Source organism: Maylandia zebra, linkage group LG3, assembly GCF_041146795.1.
Source record: "Maylandia zebra isolate NMK-2024a linkage group LG3, Mzebra_GT3a, whole genome shotgun sequence".
NCBI classification, from domain to species: Eukaryota; Metazoa; Chordata; class Actinopteri; order Cichliformes; family Cichlidae; genus Maylandia; species Maylandia zebra.
Window position 1 is genome coordinate 27,568,466 of NC_135169.1, and position 19,198 is coordinate 27,587,663.

Below are 19,198 nucleotides of genomic sequence, written 5' to 3' on the forward strand. Positions count from 1 at the left end.
CTTCTTCACTCTGTCTTTCCTGTCTCTCTGTGGCAGTGAATACCGAATCAGTCGGAGACAGACGGTGCGTGGGGTCTCCCCAGAGGAGGGCTAAAAAAACACACACACAGCGAGCGCACACATGCGCACAGACATATGCCGTTGCAAGAAAAGCCTCGCATCTCCATATGAATGCACGTATGCACACGAGGACACACGCTGAGCGCATTTTAGCGCTGATAAATTGCGACAGTGTAATTTGCCTTGTCGGTAAATCTGCACTTTCCGAGTCTCAGATGGCTTCTTCAAATATGAGTGAAGCCACGGGGAGGCTCCGACGAGGAGCTTAATGAAAAGTAAATAAATAAAAACATAAATAAATGCACACATGCACGTTCACATGGTGGCTGAGCTGTGAAACGGTGTGTGTTTCGGCAGGATTCGTGTCTTTGATCGTATTTTCAGTCATTTTTGCTTTTTTATGATCTTCCTGTTATCTACCAAATGGTAATCAAACCCTTCTTCCTTTGTTCATTCTTTTTGGTCTCTCTGCATATGTTCTTTCATCTTAGTCTCTCTCAACTTCACACTGAGTATCCTTTCTTCGTCTTCTGCTTTCCTTTGATTCTCATTAACTTTACTCTGGCTTCTTTCTCTTCTTTTTCTTTTTTTTCTGTGAATCTCACTCGTGACCCCGCACCACATGATTCAAAGTTTACATGTCTTAAAGAAGTAGATACCAACTTTGCACGCTGTGAAGATAATTTAATAGTGTAAACATGCTACAGCCAATTTTCTTCCTGTGATGTCAAAAGCTTCCGAGCTACCAAGCGGACCTGCTGTTATACGCCTTTTGTTTCTGTGGTCAGCTTTTTAAATTCAAGGCTGCGCTCGAGAGACTGAAATTGGTCTGCTTATGAGTTGCTGTGAGAAAAGTTCAGCCCTCCCCTCCCACGCTGCCCGCCCCCATTGGCTGCCTATCCCCTCAAGGACGTCTCCTTGTGCACCACCATCAGTAATCCTGCTGTGTTTGAATCTCTGCATGCAAGGTCTCTCCAGCCCACTTTCATGTGTCCGTGTCTCCATCTGCTTTTCCAGAGACCAAACAGCCTGGAGTTTCGAAGTGCACTGAGAGCAGTACCAGCAAATTTAGATGAAGTAACCTTGTTTTTCTTTTTTTGCATGTTGCCGGTAAAGTTGCAGAACTTTTTTGGCGCGTCGGTTTAACCCTCTCAGGCTCAAATTAAGTTTTTGTTGCTAATGCACAAAAGAATACCTGCAGTGGTACTTCTGAGTTAAAAAAAAAAAAACCTCATAAAATATGTATGTGGGGTGTATGTGGGGTAATCAGGTTGTTAGCTTTTAACTGTTGCAAATCTGCAACGCCTGCCTTGAGAGGGTTAAGATTCTTGGCTTGAAAACTGATCTACACCTTTGAAATAAATGTGTAGATCAGTATAGTCAGTATTTGGACAGTAACTTTCTTCTTCTAGCTTCCCGGCCTTTGTTCTCCTCCTGCACTCGTCATTGTGCGTTTGAGTTCACCTGCCCCCTTTTCTATTTTCTCTCCTGGTGGTTTCCCGAAGGATCACAAGCAGCATTTCAACTTTAAGGCTTGATTCCAACCAAACCCCTGTATCCTCCCAGTCTGTGATGCTTGTAACCCTCACAACTGTGTAACACTTACAGCTCTGAAGGTTCTCTTAAATAAGTTGTGAGGTTGAAATCCAGCGGCAAGTTTTAGGATGTCACTTTCTGAAAATCAGCATCTATTACATCTTAACAGCTTTAAAAACCAGGGAGCTGGACTTCTTTAAGTTTGTGAAGACATTTTGTTCTTCTTTAGAAATGAAGAAGCCTCTTGGATAAGAGGTGAAACCTCTTCACAAACTTAAACTATCATGACTTTGATGACTAAGAACCTACATAGACGATCTATCACATGATAGCATGATAGCACTATGTAAAAGTCTTGAGCCATCTCTTAATGGGAAATAGGTGCAGCAAAGTATTGAATTACTGTCATTCTGAAAAATGAAGCTGGTGCCAATCAGATGTTTTCCAGATGGGGTAATGCATGGTAGATCAAGATCTGATGGAGCTCAAAGATCTTAAACAGCACTCGCTGACCATTATTGATGAGGCTTCAGTGAGCAGTTGATGGCTCAATTGAAGGTCCAGATGTATGTAGATTTGGCTAAAAATTGGATGAACCTGGACTATTTTTGAGTCTGAATGATTCATCAGTCAGTGTTCGGGAGCTTAACGACAAGAACATTCCTCTTAAAATGGTCAAATAAGGGCTGAACTAAAAATGGGTGAACAAGCAGCCAATGTCCTTCAGAAAGCCTCGAGAACTCTTGCACAAGACCACTTTTAGAAATTACAACAAAGTCTGGCCCCTTTAAAAAGAAAAAGAAAAGAGGGCTGGCTTGAGAAATTTGCACAGTACAGATAGATGGATAAGGATCATGTCCAAGACTTTTTGGAAAACGCAGCTTTTCCATTTCAGTTTCATTCTAAAATGCCCCCTCTTTCCTTCTCTTGTTCCTTAGTTTTGGCATTTATAACAACAAAGATTAAAAGGTTATGAAGACCTTTTAAACACGTAGAAAGATCTTGTACAGATTTTACAGAAAGGCCATTTCATTTGGTCTGTTACTGAAAACAATTCTGAAATAACCTCATGAAACTCATTTCTGGCAATGTGTGGAGTTTCATCCATATCAGACACAACAGGTGCTGCAACTTCACAGAGGGTGGTTAATATAAGTCACTTGCTCTTGAGACTGTTTGTTCCAGAATAGCACTTAATGTAGCAGACCCTCCACACAAATGGATTGCCACCTTCCTGCAGTGCTCAATGTTTAACGTTGCTTTAGTTTTATTTTCTGTCCAAGTTATAATTGTAACCTCAAAATCTGGCATTTACGAGCACGGGTGTTTAGTTCTGCCATAACATACAAACAAAACCTTGTGATCCATCAAATCAATATATGTAAAATGATTTTTTAAATTACTATTAATCATATAAAACACAATTTGACCTGTTAAACTTTGTCATTCAGACCATATTTTAAATGAAGAGGAAAGCAAAATTACTCAAAGCGCAGTTAAGTCAAGCAAAGAGCCGATACGTGGAGCTCTGCCTGGATTTATTATATAAAATCAAAAACAGTTTTTATTTGGCTTTGCTGGGCTCGGTCCTTCGCATCCTCATTTGTCTGAGGATGAACAGTGCAAAGGAGAAGAAATATGGCTGCGGGAGAAGTCGTTGAAATAAAACTGTGATATGAGATTATTGCTGAGTCTGTGCCTCGATGATAAGATGCAAGAGAGGTGAGTCAGCATATATAAAAAAGCATTTCATGCCTTTCTTGAAATAAGCACCAAATGTCTCGTGTGCTTTATTTGCTCTTGTGATTACTAGAGTCTGATCCATTCCAGTTGGTCACAAAAGATGAACCCAGAGCGTGTTTGTTCACTCTGGGAAGCAGAGAGGGAGACGCGGGGAAGGTGTGACAATAAACGCTAAGGAATGCGGCAGAGAAGTGACAAGGCAATTTTTAGCTGAATGGAAATATGGGGACCTTCAAGAAGATACAGAGCGAACAGACCAAACACAGGGAGATGGGGGCACAGCAAGATTTGAGGGCTGCAAGAGATTTATGGCACAGAAATGGAGTCCCAGAAATTAGAAATGGGAAACATAAGGAGGAGAATAAAGTTGATAATTTAGAGGTTTCAAATGTAAGAGAAAGGGACAAATAATGAAGGGATTAAGGGATGGAAGACAAAGATACGGGAAGTTAGAAGAGTAGACGAAAGGTGGAGATGGGAAATACCCAAAAACTGTTTTAAAAGCAGTGATGAGGACTGACCAAAGAAAGGTCAGAAAGCGAAGATTAGAGAGGATTTTACACGGGCAGTGTAAAAGACATATATAAATTATGCAACCATAAAAGAAAACTTTAAGCTGGAAGCAGTAGCTGAAGAAGCAAAGGCGAGAAGAGGGAATTCCTTTGCTCCCCTAAGAGAACAAAGCAGGGAAATGAAGTTGAGAGGCCAAGATGAAAATGAATAAATTAACACTGTAGTGAAAGAAAAAGGAAAAACCCACAAGTTTAAGTTGAGTGAACTTATGAACAAATAACTCACTCAAGTCATTAAGTTCAGTCTTATCATCAAGATTAATGTCTCTATCTCTTACATAACCTTTATGTAATATCCATCTCTGTCACTTTCATTCCTTTCACTCTTTAACTCAGCATGCAGAGGTAAATTAGCTAATCAGTGGAGACACACCTATCAGAGGCAACATTATGATCGCCTGCATATTTTGGGTTGCTCCCCTTTTGGAGCCCTGACCTGTTGAGATACAGACGCCACTAGACCCCTGAAGGTGTGATGTGGTATCTGGCACCACAGATGTGAAGGCAGTCTCCACATCTGTGGTGTAAGTTGGGGACTCCAGGTGTTTGTCCAGCACATCCCAGTGATCCTCCATTGGATTGAGATATAATGAATCTAGATGCCAAGTCAGCCCCTTAAACTCATTGATGTGTTCCTCAAACTATCCCTGGCAGAGCACATTATCCTGCTGAAAGTGCCCCACAGCCATCAGGGAGTGTTTCCATGAAAGTTTTTCATGGTCTGCAACACAAGATAGATAGGTGGTAGTGTCAAAGTAACATCCACATGGAAGGCTTCTCAACAAAACACTGCCTACCAGCTTGCCTTTCTATAGTGCATCCTGGTGCCAGGTGTTCCGCAGGTAAGTGACGTACACACACACGGCTGTCCACGTGATGTAAAAGAAAACGTGAATCGTCAAGCCACCTTCTTCTATTTTAGTGTGAGCTAGTTCTGATACTCACCATTGCCATTGTTGGAGCTTTTGGCCATGGACAGGGGTCAGCATGGGCATCCTGATTGGTCTGTGGCTGTGCAGCCCCATAATCAACAGACTGTGGTGCTCTGTGTATTCTTGCAGCTTTCTATCAAAACCAACGTGAACTTTTTTAGCAAACTGAGCTACAGTAGCTCATCTGTTGGATCGCACCACCATGGCCCTGTCACTGGTTTACCAGGGTTCCTTCCTTGAACCACTTTTGATTCTGACCACTGCAGAGCTGGAAAAACCTACGAGGGTGCCGTCATCCTCCTAAAAACGAACACTCAAAACATAAAAACCTATCATTTATCAGTGTATGCAACAATTTGATGCATACATTAGGCGTTAGTTGAACCAGATATCCATTACATGCTGCAAACCTAGGCCCTTGCTGCAGAGGCCTAGCCAAGAGATCATTGTGCATGTTCATCATGGTAATATGTGCTTAAACATCTTAACCCCGACCCCCCCCAACACACACACACACAATTAGAGTCCAACTCTAGCACATGAGGCGTGTCTATTTGTGTGTGTGCGTGCGTGTGTTACTAACAATCTGCATGTATCCGATCGTTTTGACACATTTCTCGAGTCTGCCGGAGCTCATTTGGTGAAAGAATGAAGCATTCATAAAACTGCATATAGAATTCCATCTTGTGCTGTAGCATTAATGCAACATCATCGAGGCAAACCTGCGAGGAAAGTGTTGAGCCTATTCCCGTCACGTATGCTCTTTTCCTCTGCATCCTAAAGTCTGAGCAGGACTGTGGGGCCAATGTAAATGTAGATTTTTAAGTCATCCCTTGATGCCTCCTACCCATTTATTTTTACTCCCAGTAGTTCTACCTGCTGCTCTCTGCTGCCTGATGTATATGCACATATACGCATACATATGCACCATGCTTGACTGCACACTCTTCACCAGCGCGCACACACTGGGGATTTCATATTTATGCCTGCCTGTGAAGATGGTTTCTCTCATGCACACAAACACAGTGACGTCCAGGTTAAAAGAGGAGAATGAGAATCTCAGACAATATTATCTGCATTGGTCAAGGCTTTTGCAGACTGGCACACATGCACAGACAAAATGTACACGCACGCACACACTGATGCTGGTTAAAAGCGTGCAACAGCCACAGTCTCCCAGCAAATATTATCTGCTTTGGTCAAGGCCCTGCGGCTAGCACGCGTTATGTCTCGTCACTAATGCAATGTGTTTTTTCATTAGCATTCAGTCATAGGAGACAATTACACGGGTCATCCTGCATTTTAATGGAGAAATAATGGACTTGCAGGGAGAGATGGTTTGAGGGTAGAGACACAGAAAGAAAAGAAAGACTATGAGAAAGACGGGGAGAAATAATACGCTGATGTGGACTGTCTGTCTTACTTTTCCTGCATGCTTATCAAACCCTCAACAAAGAAGCATCTGTGTGTGTTTGTGTGAAGTCCTAAACATTCACATGCGTGTGTATGACATGGATAAAATTAGCCTACAGTAAAAACAACCAATGATTTTTCTATAACCTTTATTTTATCAGGCAGACACCCTGATATTAAGGCTGTCTGTTCTCAGCTCTGAGAATGATGTGAAGGCAGTGACTACAGTGTTTTTACAGAGGCTGTGACCGGCTCTTATTAGCAGAGGTGGACAAAGTACAGACATCCATCACTTACAGTACAGACACTTGTATTAAAAATACTCTGGTAAAGCCAGAAATGTGAAAATGTACTCAAAATACATATAAAGGAAAAAGTAGCTCCTTGGAGGACGTTTCTATACTAGCTGTGTTTTGGTGGTTTTGCCAAGCTATTTGAATCTCATGGCAGATTCATATAACGATGAAATAATATTACTATTAGGGAATAAGGATTTCCAACTCAATTCCAATTCTAATTCTAATGGATTTACACTGCTTGACGATCTCTTAGGTTTTTTTGTATTTCTCAACTTAAATGTTTCAGGTCATCGAACTGATTTTAATAGTTGAGTAAACACAATGCTGTTTTTTTTTTTTTTCTGCCGCCTGTCCCATTTGGTTCTTTAGCCATCAGAATTGTTGTCTGAAGACCAACAAGGATACCCAATGGATTTACTTTGCCAAATGGATCATCGTGGCATTGCCGTATTGGTCCATTTGGTCGATCTTTGTTTTTATTATTTATTATATTTTATTTTCAGATGTTACAGACGGGACAGACATGAGTGAGAGATAGGAAAGGGAGAAAGAAAGAGGAAGGAAAGGAAAAACAGAAGGGGAGAGGGACAGTGAGAAAGGGGGGGAGAAAAAAAATAAAAATCTCCTGGATCACCTGTTGAGAGAAGAATAGAAAACAAGCAAAAAAAGACAAAAAAAAAACAAAACAAAGCAACATACTAAACACAACACCATCGCATTAATCCAGCTAAGTGTAAACAGCAGTAAATACTAAATATTCAATGTTGTTGTGCAGCACGCAGGACAGATGTGCTTCGAAGTAGCAGCCAAGAAAGGTGTAATTTGGGTCTACGAGCAGTGAACACCCGTGTGCATACCTGTGTGGATCAGCGCGCTTGTATTCCAAAGGTTTCTCCATGTAACGATCTGCTAGGGAGTGTGGGGGGGCCACAGCCCCGTCCTCCAGGGTGTGAAGCAGGTATGGAGGAGATCAAAACTCCAGACATCCAGAGGCCCCCAGAACACAAGAGACCATGGAAGACCAACAGAGGGGCAGCCGCGCCACTGTTCCAGTAAGAGCTGAGGAGAGTCCCAGATGAGGGCTCACTCAGCAGCCGCGGAGCAGAAGCCAGGGGGAGTTGCAGTGACGCGCCCGTGAGCTCCGCCGGCCGCCAGCTGTGCCTGAGTGACCGAGCCCCAGGCCGAGAGGCCGGGGGCACCCCACCCCCGAAGGGGCCCGAGCGAGCCCCAGGCTCCAGGCCCCGATAAGCGGCCGCCAAGGAGTGAGCCGGTGTGTACCTGGACGCCCACCCCCAGACACAAGGAACCACCAACGCACCGACACCTGAGGGAGTCCGCCACCGGCAGGGGAAGTGGTGGTAGGTGGAGATAGGCCTCTAAACCTTGGAGGGCCTGAGATGTCCCCAGAGAGGTGGCGTCTGATACCCAACCTGACATATAGACACAGACATACAGGCACACACAGACACAAACATCCATTCCCACCCTCATGCTCTCATATGCACTTACTCCACACTCAACCAACGTGGAGACAGACATAAAGAGACGCTGTACACACGATCACACTCCCCAAGCGTACTCTACAAACCGGGTCTAGGTACCCTTGCCCCTGGAGGGGGGAACTGCACCCAGACCCAGGTGGTGTTACCCTTTTCCCTGCGGTGGGGAGAGGCAGACCACCCCGACTCCGTAGCAGCAGGGAGGCCCCACACTCCAGACCGCAGTCGGACGGCCAACTCCACCCAGCCCTCCCGCTCCAGCAGGCCGCAGAGAATGGGGGTGGGAGAAGACTCCAAACCTCCCTCCACCCGCTCATTGTAGTGTTGATGCATGTGTGTTCTAAGGTGCAATTAAAACCCAGGAGGGCATGGAGCTACCTGCCAGAGAGCAGCAGGTAAGCGCATAGTCCCTCCTGATAGCCCTCAATGTCTAAGTGTATTTAAAATTGAGAGGTGGGCAACGACGCCAGGGGTGAGGTGTACACCCTGATGGTAATTTGGACTCCGTGATTGTGCCCACCCCCAAGATCCTATATGTATGTGTAATGAGAGTGTGAATAATGTGAATGTCTAAGTTGTGGGATAAAATTGAGGCAGAGGCAGCCAGAAGGGGACAGAGGGGGGGGGGGGGTAGCCTCCTCTGCACCCTGGTGACATACCCCTACTCCAAGGCCCTGCATGTGTGGGTGGTTGTGGTGGAGCGGGAAGAGAGAGGCAGCTGGAGATGGGGAGGGAAGGAAGGGAGGGGCAGGTAACTCCTCCCTGGGGCCAGCTCCCCCGCTGACCCACGAGTTTTGATCTCCTCCACACCTGCTTCACGCCCTGGAGGACGGGGCTGTGGCCCCCCCACACCCTCTAGCAGATTATTACATGAAGGAACCTTTTAAAAAAAACAAAAAACAAGCGCGTCCATGCTCACAGGTGCACACACGGGTGATCACACCCACAAACTACACCCTTTTTGGCTCCTACCTCAAAGCACACTGTGTTCTGTTGATCTTATGTGCTGCACAATAATGTTTAACATTTAGTATTTACTGTCATATTCCCATATATCATTGTGATGTTGTTTATTCTATTACTCTTGTTCTCTTCTGCTTGCTTTCTTTTTTCTTTCTCAGCAGGTGATCCAGGTGATTGATATATGCATTTTTTTTTCTCTGCCCGTTCTGTTGGTTTTTGTCTTTTGCCCTTCTCCCCCGTCCCTCTTCTCAGCTGTTTCTCTTTCCCTCTTTCTTTCTCCCCTTCTTTCCCCCAGTCAAGTCTGTCCCGTATTCAGTAAGTGAAAATAAAATAAACAATAAAAGGTGAATCAAATGGACCATTACGGCAAGGCTGGGATGGTCAGTTTGGTAAAGTAAATCCGTTGGGCATCTTTCTTTGCCTTTAGACAACAATTCTGATGGCAAAAGAGCCAAACGGGACAGGCCAAAAAAAAAAAAAAAAAAAGAAAGTAAGTAAGTAAAACACAAGTTAATCTTAAGAAACTATACAATTAGAACAAATTACAACTGGGCATGAATGGTAGGTATAAATAGGCTGAACATAGTGCAACCTGGATGAACATTATATATTAATATTTCTAATAATATAATAATATCCAAATGTACCCAGCCCTATGTGAAAAAGTCAAAGAAACGTGGAAGTATGACGAATATGCAAAAAGGAAATGCTGTTTCCTCTGACCGTCTGTCTCAGGGACTTGCTTTTTGTTGTTTTTTGTTGGACGCTTACTGTTTCTGATGGAAAAACAATAACATTTGTTGCACAGGATGTTTATCATCTAAATATTTATCATGATATGATCAACTTTAAAAGATTGAGAAATATACTGTTGTGTTTTTGGAGTGATGTCATGATTCATATATGCACAACAACCAATGAGTGAGGTTAATGGTAACGTCTACACCAGGGGTGGGCAATTCCAGGCCAGGTTAACACGGCCTGTTCATGCAAACTGAAAGATTAGGAGCTGTGGCCCAATACTTTTGTCCATATGGTGTGTGTTATGTATCCCAGCGGCAATAAAGACAAACTGGATCTTAATCAGACAAGTTGTGATACCTCATCAGAGATTGGTTGTTTTTGGATCAGATGAGAAAGAAGCAGCTTTCCAGTCCTCTGTTACGTATCGGCACAAGAAGTGGCAGGTCGTTAACTGCGAGGCCGAGCTCGGTCACTGATGAAGCCCCCTTCAATGGATCAAAGTGCCTTCTGTTCACGTGATTGTGAAACTCGAGTGGCTTGGCTTAGTTGCCGTCTCCTGAAAGCTGCTTCGATCGTGTTTAATGTGTAAATGGCTCATGGCGTTCGTGATCAATGGATTGGGTGAGAGTTTACTACAACCTCTGATTTGAAGTAAATTACAACATGCAAGGTTTCCAAATTAGTCTGTTGTTTTAAAGTTATTCATTCTGGTTTTTGAGATTTGAGGATTTGAGTTTCTTAACAAGATATTTTATGATAACTCTAATGCCAGCTAATGCATATAGAGCTTGCATTACAGTTCCCTTTAATGTGTGTGTTCATGTTCTGTCCTTTTATTTGAGATTGTACTTGAAGAGCTGCTACAATCAGCAGAAAGCTAATTGAATGGTTGGTGTGTGTGTGTTTGTGGCACTGCATATGGAGTATCTATTTACTTTACACTGTAGCTGTGTGAGAAAGCTTTCTCTTTGGAATGATTAGTGAAAAGCTATTTCCTATACGTGGGTAGTAAAGCCTGCGTGTGTGTGTGTGTGTGTGTGTGTGTGTGTGTGTGTGTGTGTGTGTGTGTGTGTGTGTGTGTGTGTGTGTGTGTGTGTGTGTGTGTGTGTGTGTGTGTGTGTGTGTGTTGGTCCCATCTGTTTTCCACCCTCTCACTCTCTCCATCTCCTCAAGCCTGTCTGCTCTTGGCTACAATCTATCTTCGTCGCCATTTGATGCCGCAGCTAATCATCACAAAATCTACCAACCTGCATTCTCGTGCTCGTCCTTTTTCTTTCTCCCCATTTCATATTTCAGTTTTATGGCTTCTGGTTTTTACTATCTCTCCTGTAATACAGCAGTCTGCCTCTCTCATTCTTTTCTCCCTGTTGTTTTTTTATTAAATGCAAACAAAAAGATAACCTTCATCACATCTACAGTGTCAAACACTTTCAATATTTTTTGTTTGTATAAATGTGAGCTGAGGAATGTGTGTATCCAGGGCTTTGTCAGAAGAACATTTCTATTACACCTATGGTGAATGACTAACACTTAAGTGGCTCCGCGCTGCACAGCATGACAATATCGTTCATTAAATTGCCACTGCTGTCACAGAGGTGCTACCGGGAGATGTAATTATGTAAAAACATTCCCCTGTGCTGCTTGGATGGTTTAATATCTACAAAAATCTGCTGTAACTCCAGCATTGCTGATGTTACCATTGTAGTTGAAGGCTGCTGCTAGGTGAGGAGTAAAGGGAGCAGGATGAGAAATGCGAAGGACAAAAGGCAGCACTGGCAGAACTGAGCTGGAAAAACAAAGATGGTGTTTTACTTGGCAGCCTGGGAATGGAGGAAAAATGAAACAAAGGAGGAAAAACTAGAAGGGAAAGGGATGACAAAAACTATTGAAAACAGTTACTTAAACAATAAAACAGCAATGCTACCCTTTGCTTTCCATAAGACCAAGTTGTTCTACTTGCAAGTTTAAACTGATCTGTCAGGTCAGAAAATATGAAGTCAACACTAATATGGTGACATCAGTCATAGCCACAGCAGATCACGCAGTCAAGGTCAACCAGATACTGGGCAGATTACTTGATCTCAGTGCCAGCCCACATCAGCTGGCATATATAGAGCAGGTTATTTAAGTTGCTGTAGCCTGATCAGAGCTTTTGCGCATGTGCAAGCTGCTCTGCAACCCACCTCCAACCCATCTCCCAATTCCCATATCATTTATATACAGGAGACCAGAAAGAGATCCAACAGTGAGTGTCTACAGCCATCTGTAAAACACGATGGAGGCTCTGTCATGGTTTGGGCCTCTATTTCAGCCTTCGGTGTTGGAGATCTTGTCAGCCTTGTCATCTGAAAGCATCTGATTGGCATCAGATTCATTTTCAAGCATGACATTGATCCCAAACACACACCAGTGCAGCAAAAGCAAACCAGGAAAACTAAACTGGAGCACTACTAGTCATGGATTGGCCTCCCCGGAGCCCTGACCTCAACATTATTGATGTTGTTGGATCATCTTAAAGAAGAGCTTTGAATGTCCTTCAAAAAGCCTGGAGAGCTATTCCTAAAGACTACTTAAAGAAACTACAAGAAAGCTTCCCTGAGAGAGTTCAGGCCGTGTTGAAGGATAAACATGGTCATACCAAATATTGACTTTCAAGCTTGGTACTGTAGAATTGTACAACCTCTGTTTTTCCTTATATACTGCCTTTCCATGTATGTCTGCACATGTTCCAATAAGTCGCTGTACCTATTTCCCATTTTTCTAGCAAAATACAAAGAATTGATGGATGTCTCGAGACTTTTTTTTACAGTACTGTATTACCTTTGCAAACATTAAAATTGCTGTGTACTCTACACTCAACCGATGGCTTCAGATAGAGAATTTAGAGTGTGTGGCCTTAGCACATCTAGTTGTGTCCCTGGGATTTACTTTGCAGAGATGTCCCACACAGATGTTGTATGTGATTTAAAATGAAGAACTACGTGGTTAGCATAGCGCATGTCGTGCCTCATACACCACTAAAGAAAAACAACAAAGGGTCAAAGACAAATTCACTGAAAAACGTCTGCATCAGTAAGTCTTTAGAATCTAAAACGCAAAACACGCTACCATACAAGGACGACACCCGTGAATACACCACCATTGTTAACCTTGTCATTTCAGTTAGGGTTTCCAACTACAAAGCCTGCGTTCAGATGTGTCTTTAGGCTAACTGTCTAATCCGCTGTGGCTTGTGTTTAGCTGATACTTCAAGCTAATTACATCTCCATCATTTCCAGAAGCAAAATTAAATCAAGCAAGATAATTAACGGACTGAGAGCTTTCTACCCTTGCTGTTGTTACATCAGAGCTTAAGTGTTGCTTTTTTGAGATCTTATTTAACAACTCTGACAGCAGAAACAGCTTTGTTAAAGATTGAGGATAAGCTCTTGTTGCCTAGAGAGCAAAAAGTGTTGCTTATTGTGGTTTCAGCTGAGCTTTTTGAGTAGTTGGAGGCATGCTCCGATCCCAAAAAGCACAGCCTTGCCAACCCTGGTGGTAACAGGGGATCTAATTAGCAAATTAGCAAACTTTATTGTTCATGTAGTGCTTTTTTTCCATATGCTTTTGGAAAGGAAAGTCAGCTTGTACCTAGGCATGTTAGTGTTTGGATGTTAAGTAGGGTTTATATTTCCTGAGACACACAGAAGTTAAAGGTTCATTTGGAAATATATACTGAGAGCTTCTGCACTCCACATAAATGAGAGAGTGACAGAGCAATATATTTCATCCCTACTGGCCGCCACCGCAGCTTTGACCTTTGCGCTTCTTATATTGGCTGCTTGTGATGGTGGCTTCTCGCATTAATAGCGCTGGTCCAAGGTGGCTGACAAGGAGGATCGTGGCTGGGTTCTGTTGTTCGATTTTCGAGTCGCTGTCACAATTAACTGTGAAAACAGAAAACGAGAGAAGAAAGAGTGAAGCGGGACGAGGGATCAATAAATGTCACAGCTACATGAGATACACATGAATGCACCTCTGCCTTAGGGTTGGTTGGTTGGTTTATTTCTTTGTATTAACTTTCTGATATCTTTTGCATTAGACATGCAAATGGGGTGGATCTGTGGTGACTTTGGTGAGTGGTATTTAATAGGCTGCACAGCAGTCCCTGAAAGGATTGAAATTCCCTGACTCTGATGATCCTCTCTTACTGCCACAAGACTGACATTTGTGATTTCATTTTAAAGATCTTAAAAAAACACCTTGGATCGATTGGCTCAAAATTTGGTACACGGGTCAAATTCTTGTCTTTTCAGTAAGCACGACTATAACACCTTGATAGAGAGGATAGTGTTGTCCTCCCTGGACTTCCTGAGTTGCTGGAGTCTTCCTCTGTGCACTTTGCATGTTCTCACTGTGCATACATGGGTTATTTTCAGGTACTCGGCTTCCTGCCACGGTCCAAAGACATGTTTACATCTATTAACCCAGCACGCATGAGTGTGAATGGTGGCTGTCTTCCTGTTCGCCCTGCGACAGACTGGCGAACTGTTCAGTGTGTTTTTTCACTGTAATACAGCTGAAATAGGGTTCAGCCTATAAGTAGTTAGGATAATGGATGGACAGTGGTAGCATTGTACAAACCATTATGCAAATACTTTGGCTTGTGACCACATACCACAGCTAATGACTGTTCCTTAACTGAGCTCAGCTGTACTTTGTAGAAGTATACCAGCATAATTAAGTGCTCAGGCAAAAACAAACATGGTATGTCATAATGTGCATGTTATTTCTGTGACTTTAGATCCAGGTCTTTAAACAACTTCTAAATACCTTTTTTGTTTAAGTTCCATAGAGCGTTGTTATTGGTCATTATTATAAACTCTTAGTTTTCTTAGACACAACAGGAAAAAAATATCCCACGGCCACTTCTCAACACATTTCTTTTGTCCATATTTGTGCAATGTGTTCATGGTGCATGTATGGTGATGCACTATGTTGGACTGGTGCAGTTCATTGTAAACGTTAAATTATATCACAGGTAGCAGATATCAGTTTATATTAAAAGCAATAACAGTGATTAGAGTCACTGAATTCTACCTTTTTATAGAAGCATTGTGGTGCCAGGGGGTTGGAAATCAGCCAAATAACCTCTGCTTCTATCTTGTTGAATTCAATTGGCTAAACCCACAAAGAGCAGTGACTCTCACAACAACAATTGCAAAGGTCAGCTGATTACAGCCTCTACTCAATGCAGGGTTGACATTACTCATAATAAAATTAATGTCATGTGTAAATACAGTTCCTTTATATATCCGTATGTCGTTTTAAAATCACAAACACAGCTAACAATATTAGCTCGGTGGCGAGTAGCCTTCAGTATCTTTGATATCCTATTGCTGTGTGATTTATTACTACTACTGAAGTGGCACATAACCCAGGTAGCTACCGCAACTAAAACAAGGTAGTTGCAGTGGGCTAGCGTTAGTTTTTTAGAAAGAGCTTACCTCCTGATGTTTCTTTAGGTTGGAGTCTTTTGAAGCTGAGAGCAGCTTGGTTGCTGGCAAACAGAGTTTGCATCACACGGTCAGATTTCGCCCATTCCTTTCTTCTTTAAATGTGAAGTGTTGTCTGAATTTCCAAGTAAGAAATGCATTCCTGCCCGCACACTGCTGGCTCTGTTGTGCTGGCTTTGGGTCCATAGTGTACCTGACACCACCAACATTAACAGGACACTTACATTAGAGCTCCTTATTACGTGTTTTGTTTGGGTTTACGGCAATGCTAGGAATTATCAAAATTAGAGAGGGGATAGGAAGGGGATAGCCTAACATATGAAACAGGAAACACCGCTTTGTAATCCATTTATTTCAACAAAGTAACTGTATTCTAATTATCACCTTTTTAAATGGTAACTGTACAGTTAGTCATATTTTGTATTTTAAATACGTAACAGGAGATATTCTGTTACTCCCCAACACTGGTGAAGAAATTTTTTTTTTATCCTTCCTGTTTCTTTTTTCAAATGTCAGATGGCTGGTAGAAGACGATCTGTGAAATACGAAGCAGAGACAAAAGAAAGCATCAAGTCCGAGGGTAATGAAGTAACAGTAAAAGCAGCACTCTGACAAAGCCAAATGAAGCGTTCATGGCTCATGGCTCAGGCTGTTTATCGTACTGAAGAAGAATGGATGGCTGTAAATGGCTTCTGAAATGGTCAATATTACCTGTACATATAAAGAAGCAGCCCCTTTGAATATTACTGTTCCACTGAATAGCAATTATCAGGTGGAATTACTTCCATGGAGAGGCTAGTTACCGCCCTTTAGTTACTATCATAGCCATTATCCACTCTAATGACCAATCAAAAGAAAGTAAACCATATTATGATGGAGGACTCTAATGCTCGTACGTATAAAGTCTGAAGACCTTCACCCTGGTGACCTGGAAAATTGATCCATATGGAACATATGTTAAACTAAAGAGCACATGAAAATGAACTAAAGTCAAGCATGGAAATGGAAGTCACTTCAATAAACAGGTGGTGAGAGATATTCTGCTACCACACGTCTCACAGTACATCATAAATTATGACTTGATCCCTTAATGAATTTTGCTCACTTCCAAAGGAACAAACAGTCTCTGATTTTATATAAGCTTCATTTTAATGGAGAGAGACATAATATCAACAAAAAAATCAGGTCAAGCATGCTACATAAAAGTTATAAACTGTTTTTTGTGCATTAAAGTGAGTTAAAGAGCTTCGAAAGAAAAGTGCTCGATTGGACAGAGATCTACTGAGTGCGGAGGCTGTTTGAGTACAGTGAACTTACTGTAATGTCCAGGAAACCAGTTTGAGATTATTTGAGCTTTGTGAAATTGTGTGTTGTCTAAGGAGCTTGGAAAGAAAAGCGTCTGGACTTCTTTAAGTTGCTTGAAGACGTTTCACCTCTCATCCGATAAGCTTCTTCAGTTCTAGCATCAAATGGTGGAGAGTCCCAGATTTAAGCTCTGTGGGAGTAACCCGTCAAGAGGGAAAACGGGTAAATAGTAAATGGCCTGTATTTGTATAGCGCTTTTACTAGTCCCTAAGGACGCCAAAGCGCTTTACACAACCAGTCATCCACCCATTCACACACTGGTGATGGTAAGCTACATTGTAGCCACAGCCGCCCTGGGGCGCACTGACAGAGGCAAGGCTGCCGGACACTGGCACCTCTAACCCTCTAACCACCACCAGTACGCAACGAGTAAAGTGTCTTGCCCAAAGACACAACGACTGAGACTGTCCAAGCTGGGGCTCGAACCGGCAACCTTCCGATTACAAGGCGAACTCCCAACTCTTGAGCCACAATCGCCGATCGCCATTGTAAACCACCGCCTCTGTTCAAAGATGGTCGCTCACAGTGCACATAGATGGCTTCTTCCACTCCTCTTTCAAACCATCTGTCCTCTCTGTCCAAAATGTGAACATTGACATCCTTGAAGGAGTGACCTTTGTCCTTTAGATGCAAATGGACAGCCGAGTCTTGTCCCGTTGAGGCGGCTCTTCTATGTAGAGACTATGATGATCTTAGACTACGATGACCTGGATGACTGAGAACCTTCACATACATTAGAGTGGTTTAAGGATCCAGTCCCCAAGTAAGATGTTTTGTATCAAACTATCAATCACACCATACAGACATGTCAACTTGGCCTACAAGACTACCTGTAACGAGCTACGAATCCCTTTTTCAATAATCACAATTGTTTTGCTATATTTATTTGTATATATGAAAAAAAAATTTTTCCAGCAAGACGCTGTGACAACTCTTGCCTGAATGCCATCCGGGATTATTGAATGAATGAAAATTGTTTTTAAAAAATCATGCAGAGCCTGATTTTTTAACTCACTCGGCACCAAATAGATTCTAAAATTCTAAATTTATCCACCATTTGTTTCTCTTCCAGACTGAAAAGCACAAGTCAGATGTTAGACACTTCAGTGTTTCCAAAGCACACATGAAAGCACGCTGAGGCTGTTCACCCATGGGAGACCGTTACACGCGAAGATCAAAACAGCATTTGGCACGGGTGAGTACATCACCGACACACACATATGAACACAAAATGCGACCGGATTCAGTTCAGTTATTCATAAGTATGGAATGCAGACTTAGAGTCTCAATCAGTCATATTAGTGCGTCAGATTGGCATAATGACTGGCTGGTCAGTCATTATGCTGTGATATAAACAGGAAGTATACGAGATTTCACAGCTTTGTTTGTGTGTGTGTGTTTTTCAGAAATGGCATTATGCCATATTTTTTGTTATTTTTATAGTGTTTGCTTGTAGATGTGGGCCGTAGAGGTGTGAGAACTCAGTCTTAAACAACCTGACACAATCTGAATTTTGCCACAGGCTATGTATCGTTTGGATGCGTCTCACAGTGGGATCTAGGACCACCGTTTTGCCACATTTGTCAAGGGACTGTCAACTTGCATCTGAAGCAGCCCAAAATCTCTAGAGTGTAAAGAACTTACACATGCACAAACACATACAGACTCACAATCCAGTATCATACAGTCAAAGCTGTGCAGAGCTCAGAGATGCTGTAGGCGTGTTTAGTGTTGGGTTCAGACAAAGAACATCAACATTCAGTGTTATGTGGCACCATCTGTCCCTGAACAGCAAAACTCCCACGTGAGGGCATCTACACACACTTACAAAGAAGCACACACAAACATAGATGGATATACAATAAGTAAATACTCTCATGTCCCCCTCACATGTTCTCATATTTTGCTAATTATCTCCCTTACGGATGCCTGATTTCCCCTCGCTTCCTCCGTCTTTTTCACCTCTGTCTCCTCTCGTCTCCCGCTGCATCTGATAGAGTCTATTTAAGGGGACTGCGCACACACACAAACGCACACACACAAACGCACACACACAAATCGCCCTCTCCCTGTTGCTCTCAGGCTGTCTTTCACTTTGGGAAAGTTGCAGCTTTCATCCAACTTTGACGACTTCACATTAATTAGCTCAGTGGTTTGTTCTTCTGCTGGAGTGTGTGCTAGTTAGCAAAGTGGTGTCTGCTGATATTTGATAAGTGGGTGTGCACTACACTTTCTCTGTGACATTTCGGTGTCTGTCATTCGGAAAAAGCACACCCACATTTTGATGCCACGGCATGAGAGACCCTTATTGGCATAATCCCCTAGTTACCAAGGGCCTGGTTTAAGATAAGGAGTAGTAGAATGGCTTTGTAATCAGTGCAAAGTTTCTTTAATGAAACAATGAACTAAAGGAATTTAATTACTTACGCTTCCCTGGTCATGAGGAGACCAGTTGTTTGGTTTTGGGAGGCATGTTGGCTCCACTCTTCTCTAATTGTTTTCTAACTGGTCAACAGTCCTGGGTCTTTCTAACATTTTTCTTTCATGAGGGAACAAATGCTGTTGTATTAGATCCAG

The 19,198-nt window shown here is 42.6% G+C and overlaps 1 protein-coding gene across 2 annotated transcripts in view; it reads left to right on the forward strand.

Annotated features, from left to right (window-relative positions):
• htr2cl1 (5-hydroxytryptamine (serotonin) receptor 2C, G protein-coupled-like 1) overlaps positions 1-19,198 on the forward strand; it is a 227,148-nt gene that overhangs the window by 89,757 nt on the left and 118,193 nt on the right. For both annotated transcript variants that reach the window (XM_014409373.3, XM_014409374.3), the window contains exon 3: positions 17,694-17,816. The gene's annotated coding sequence lies outside the window, so the exon portion shown is untranslated. The remainder of the gene's footprint in view (positions 1-17,693; positions 17,817-19,198) is intronic.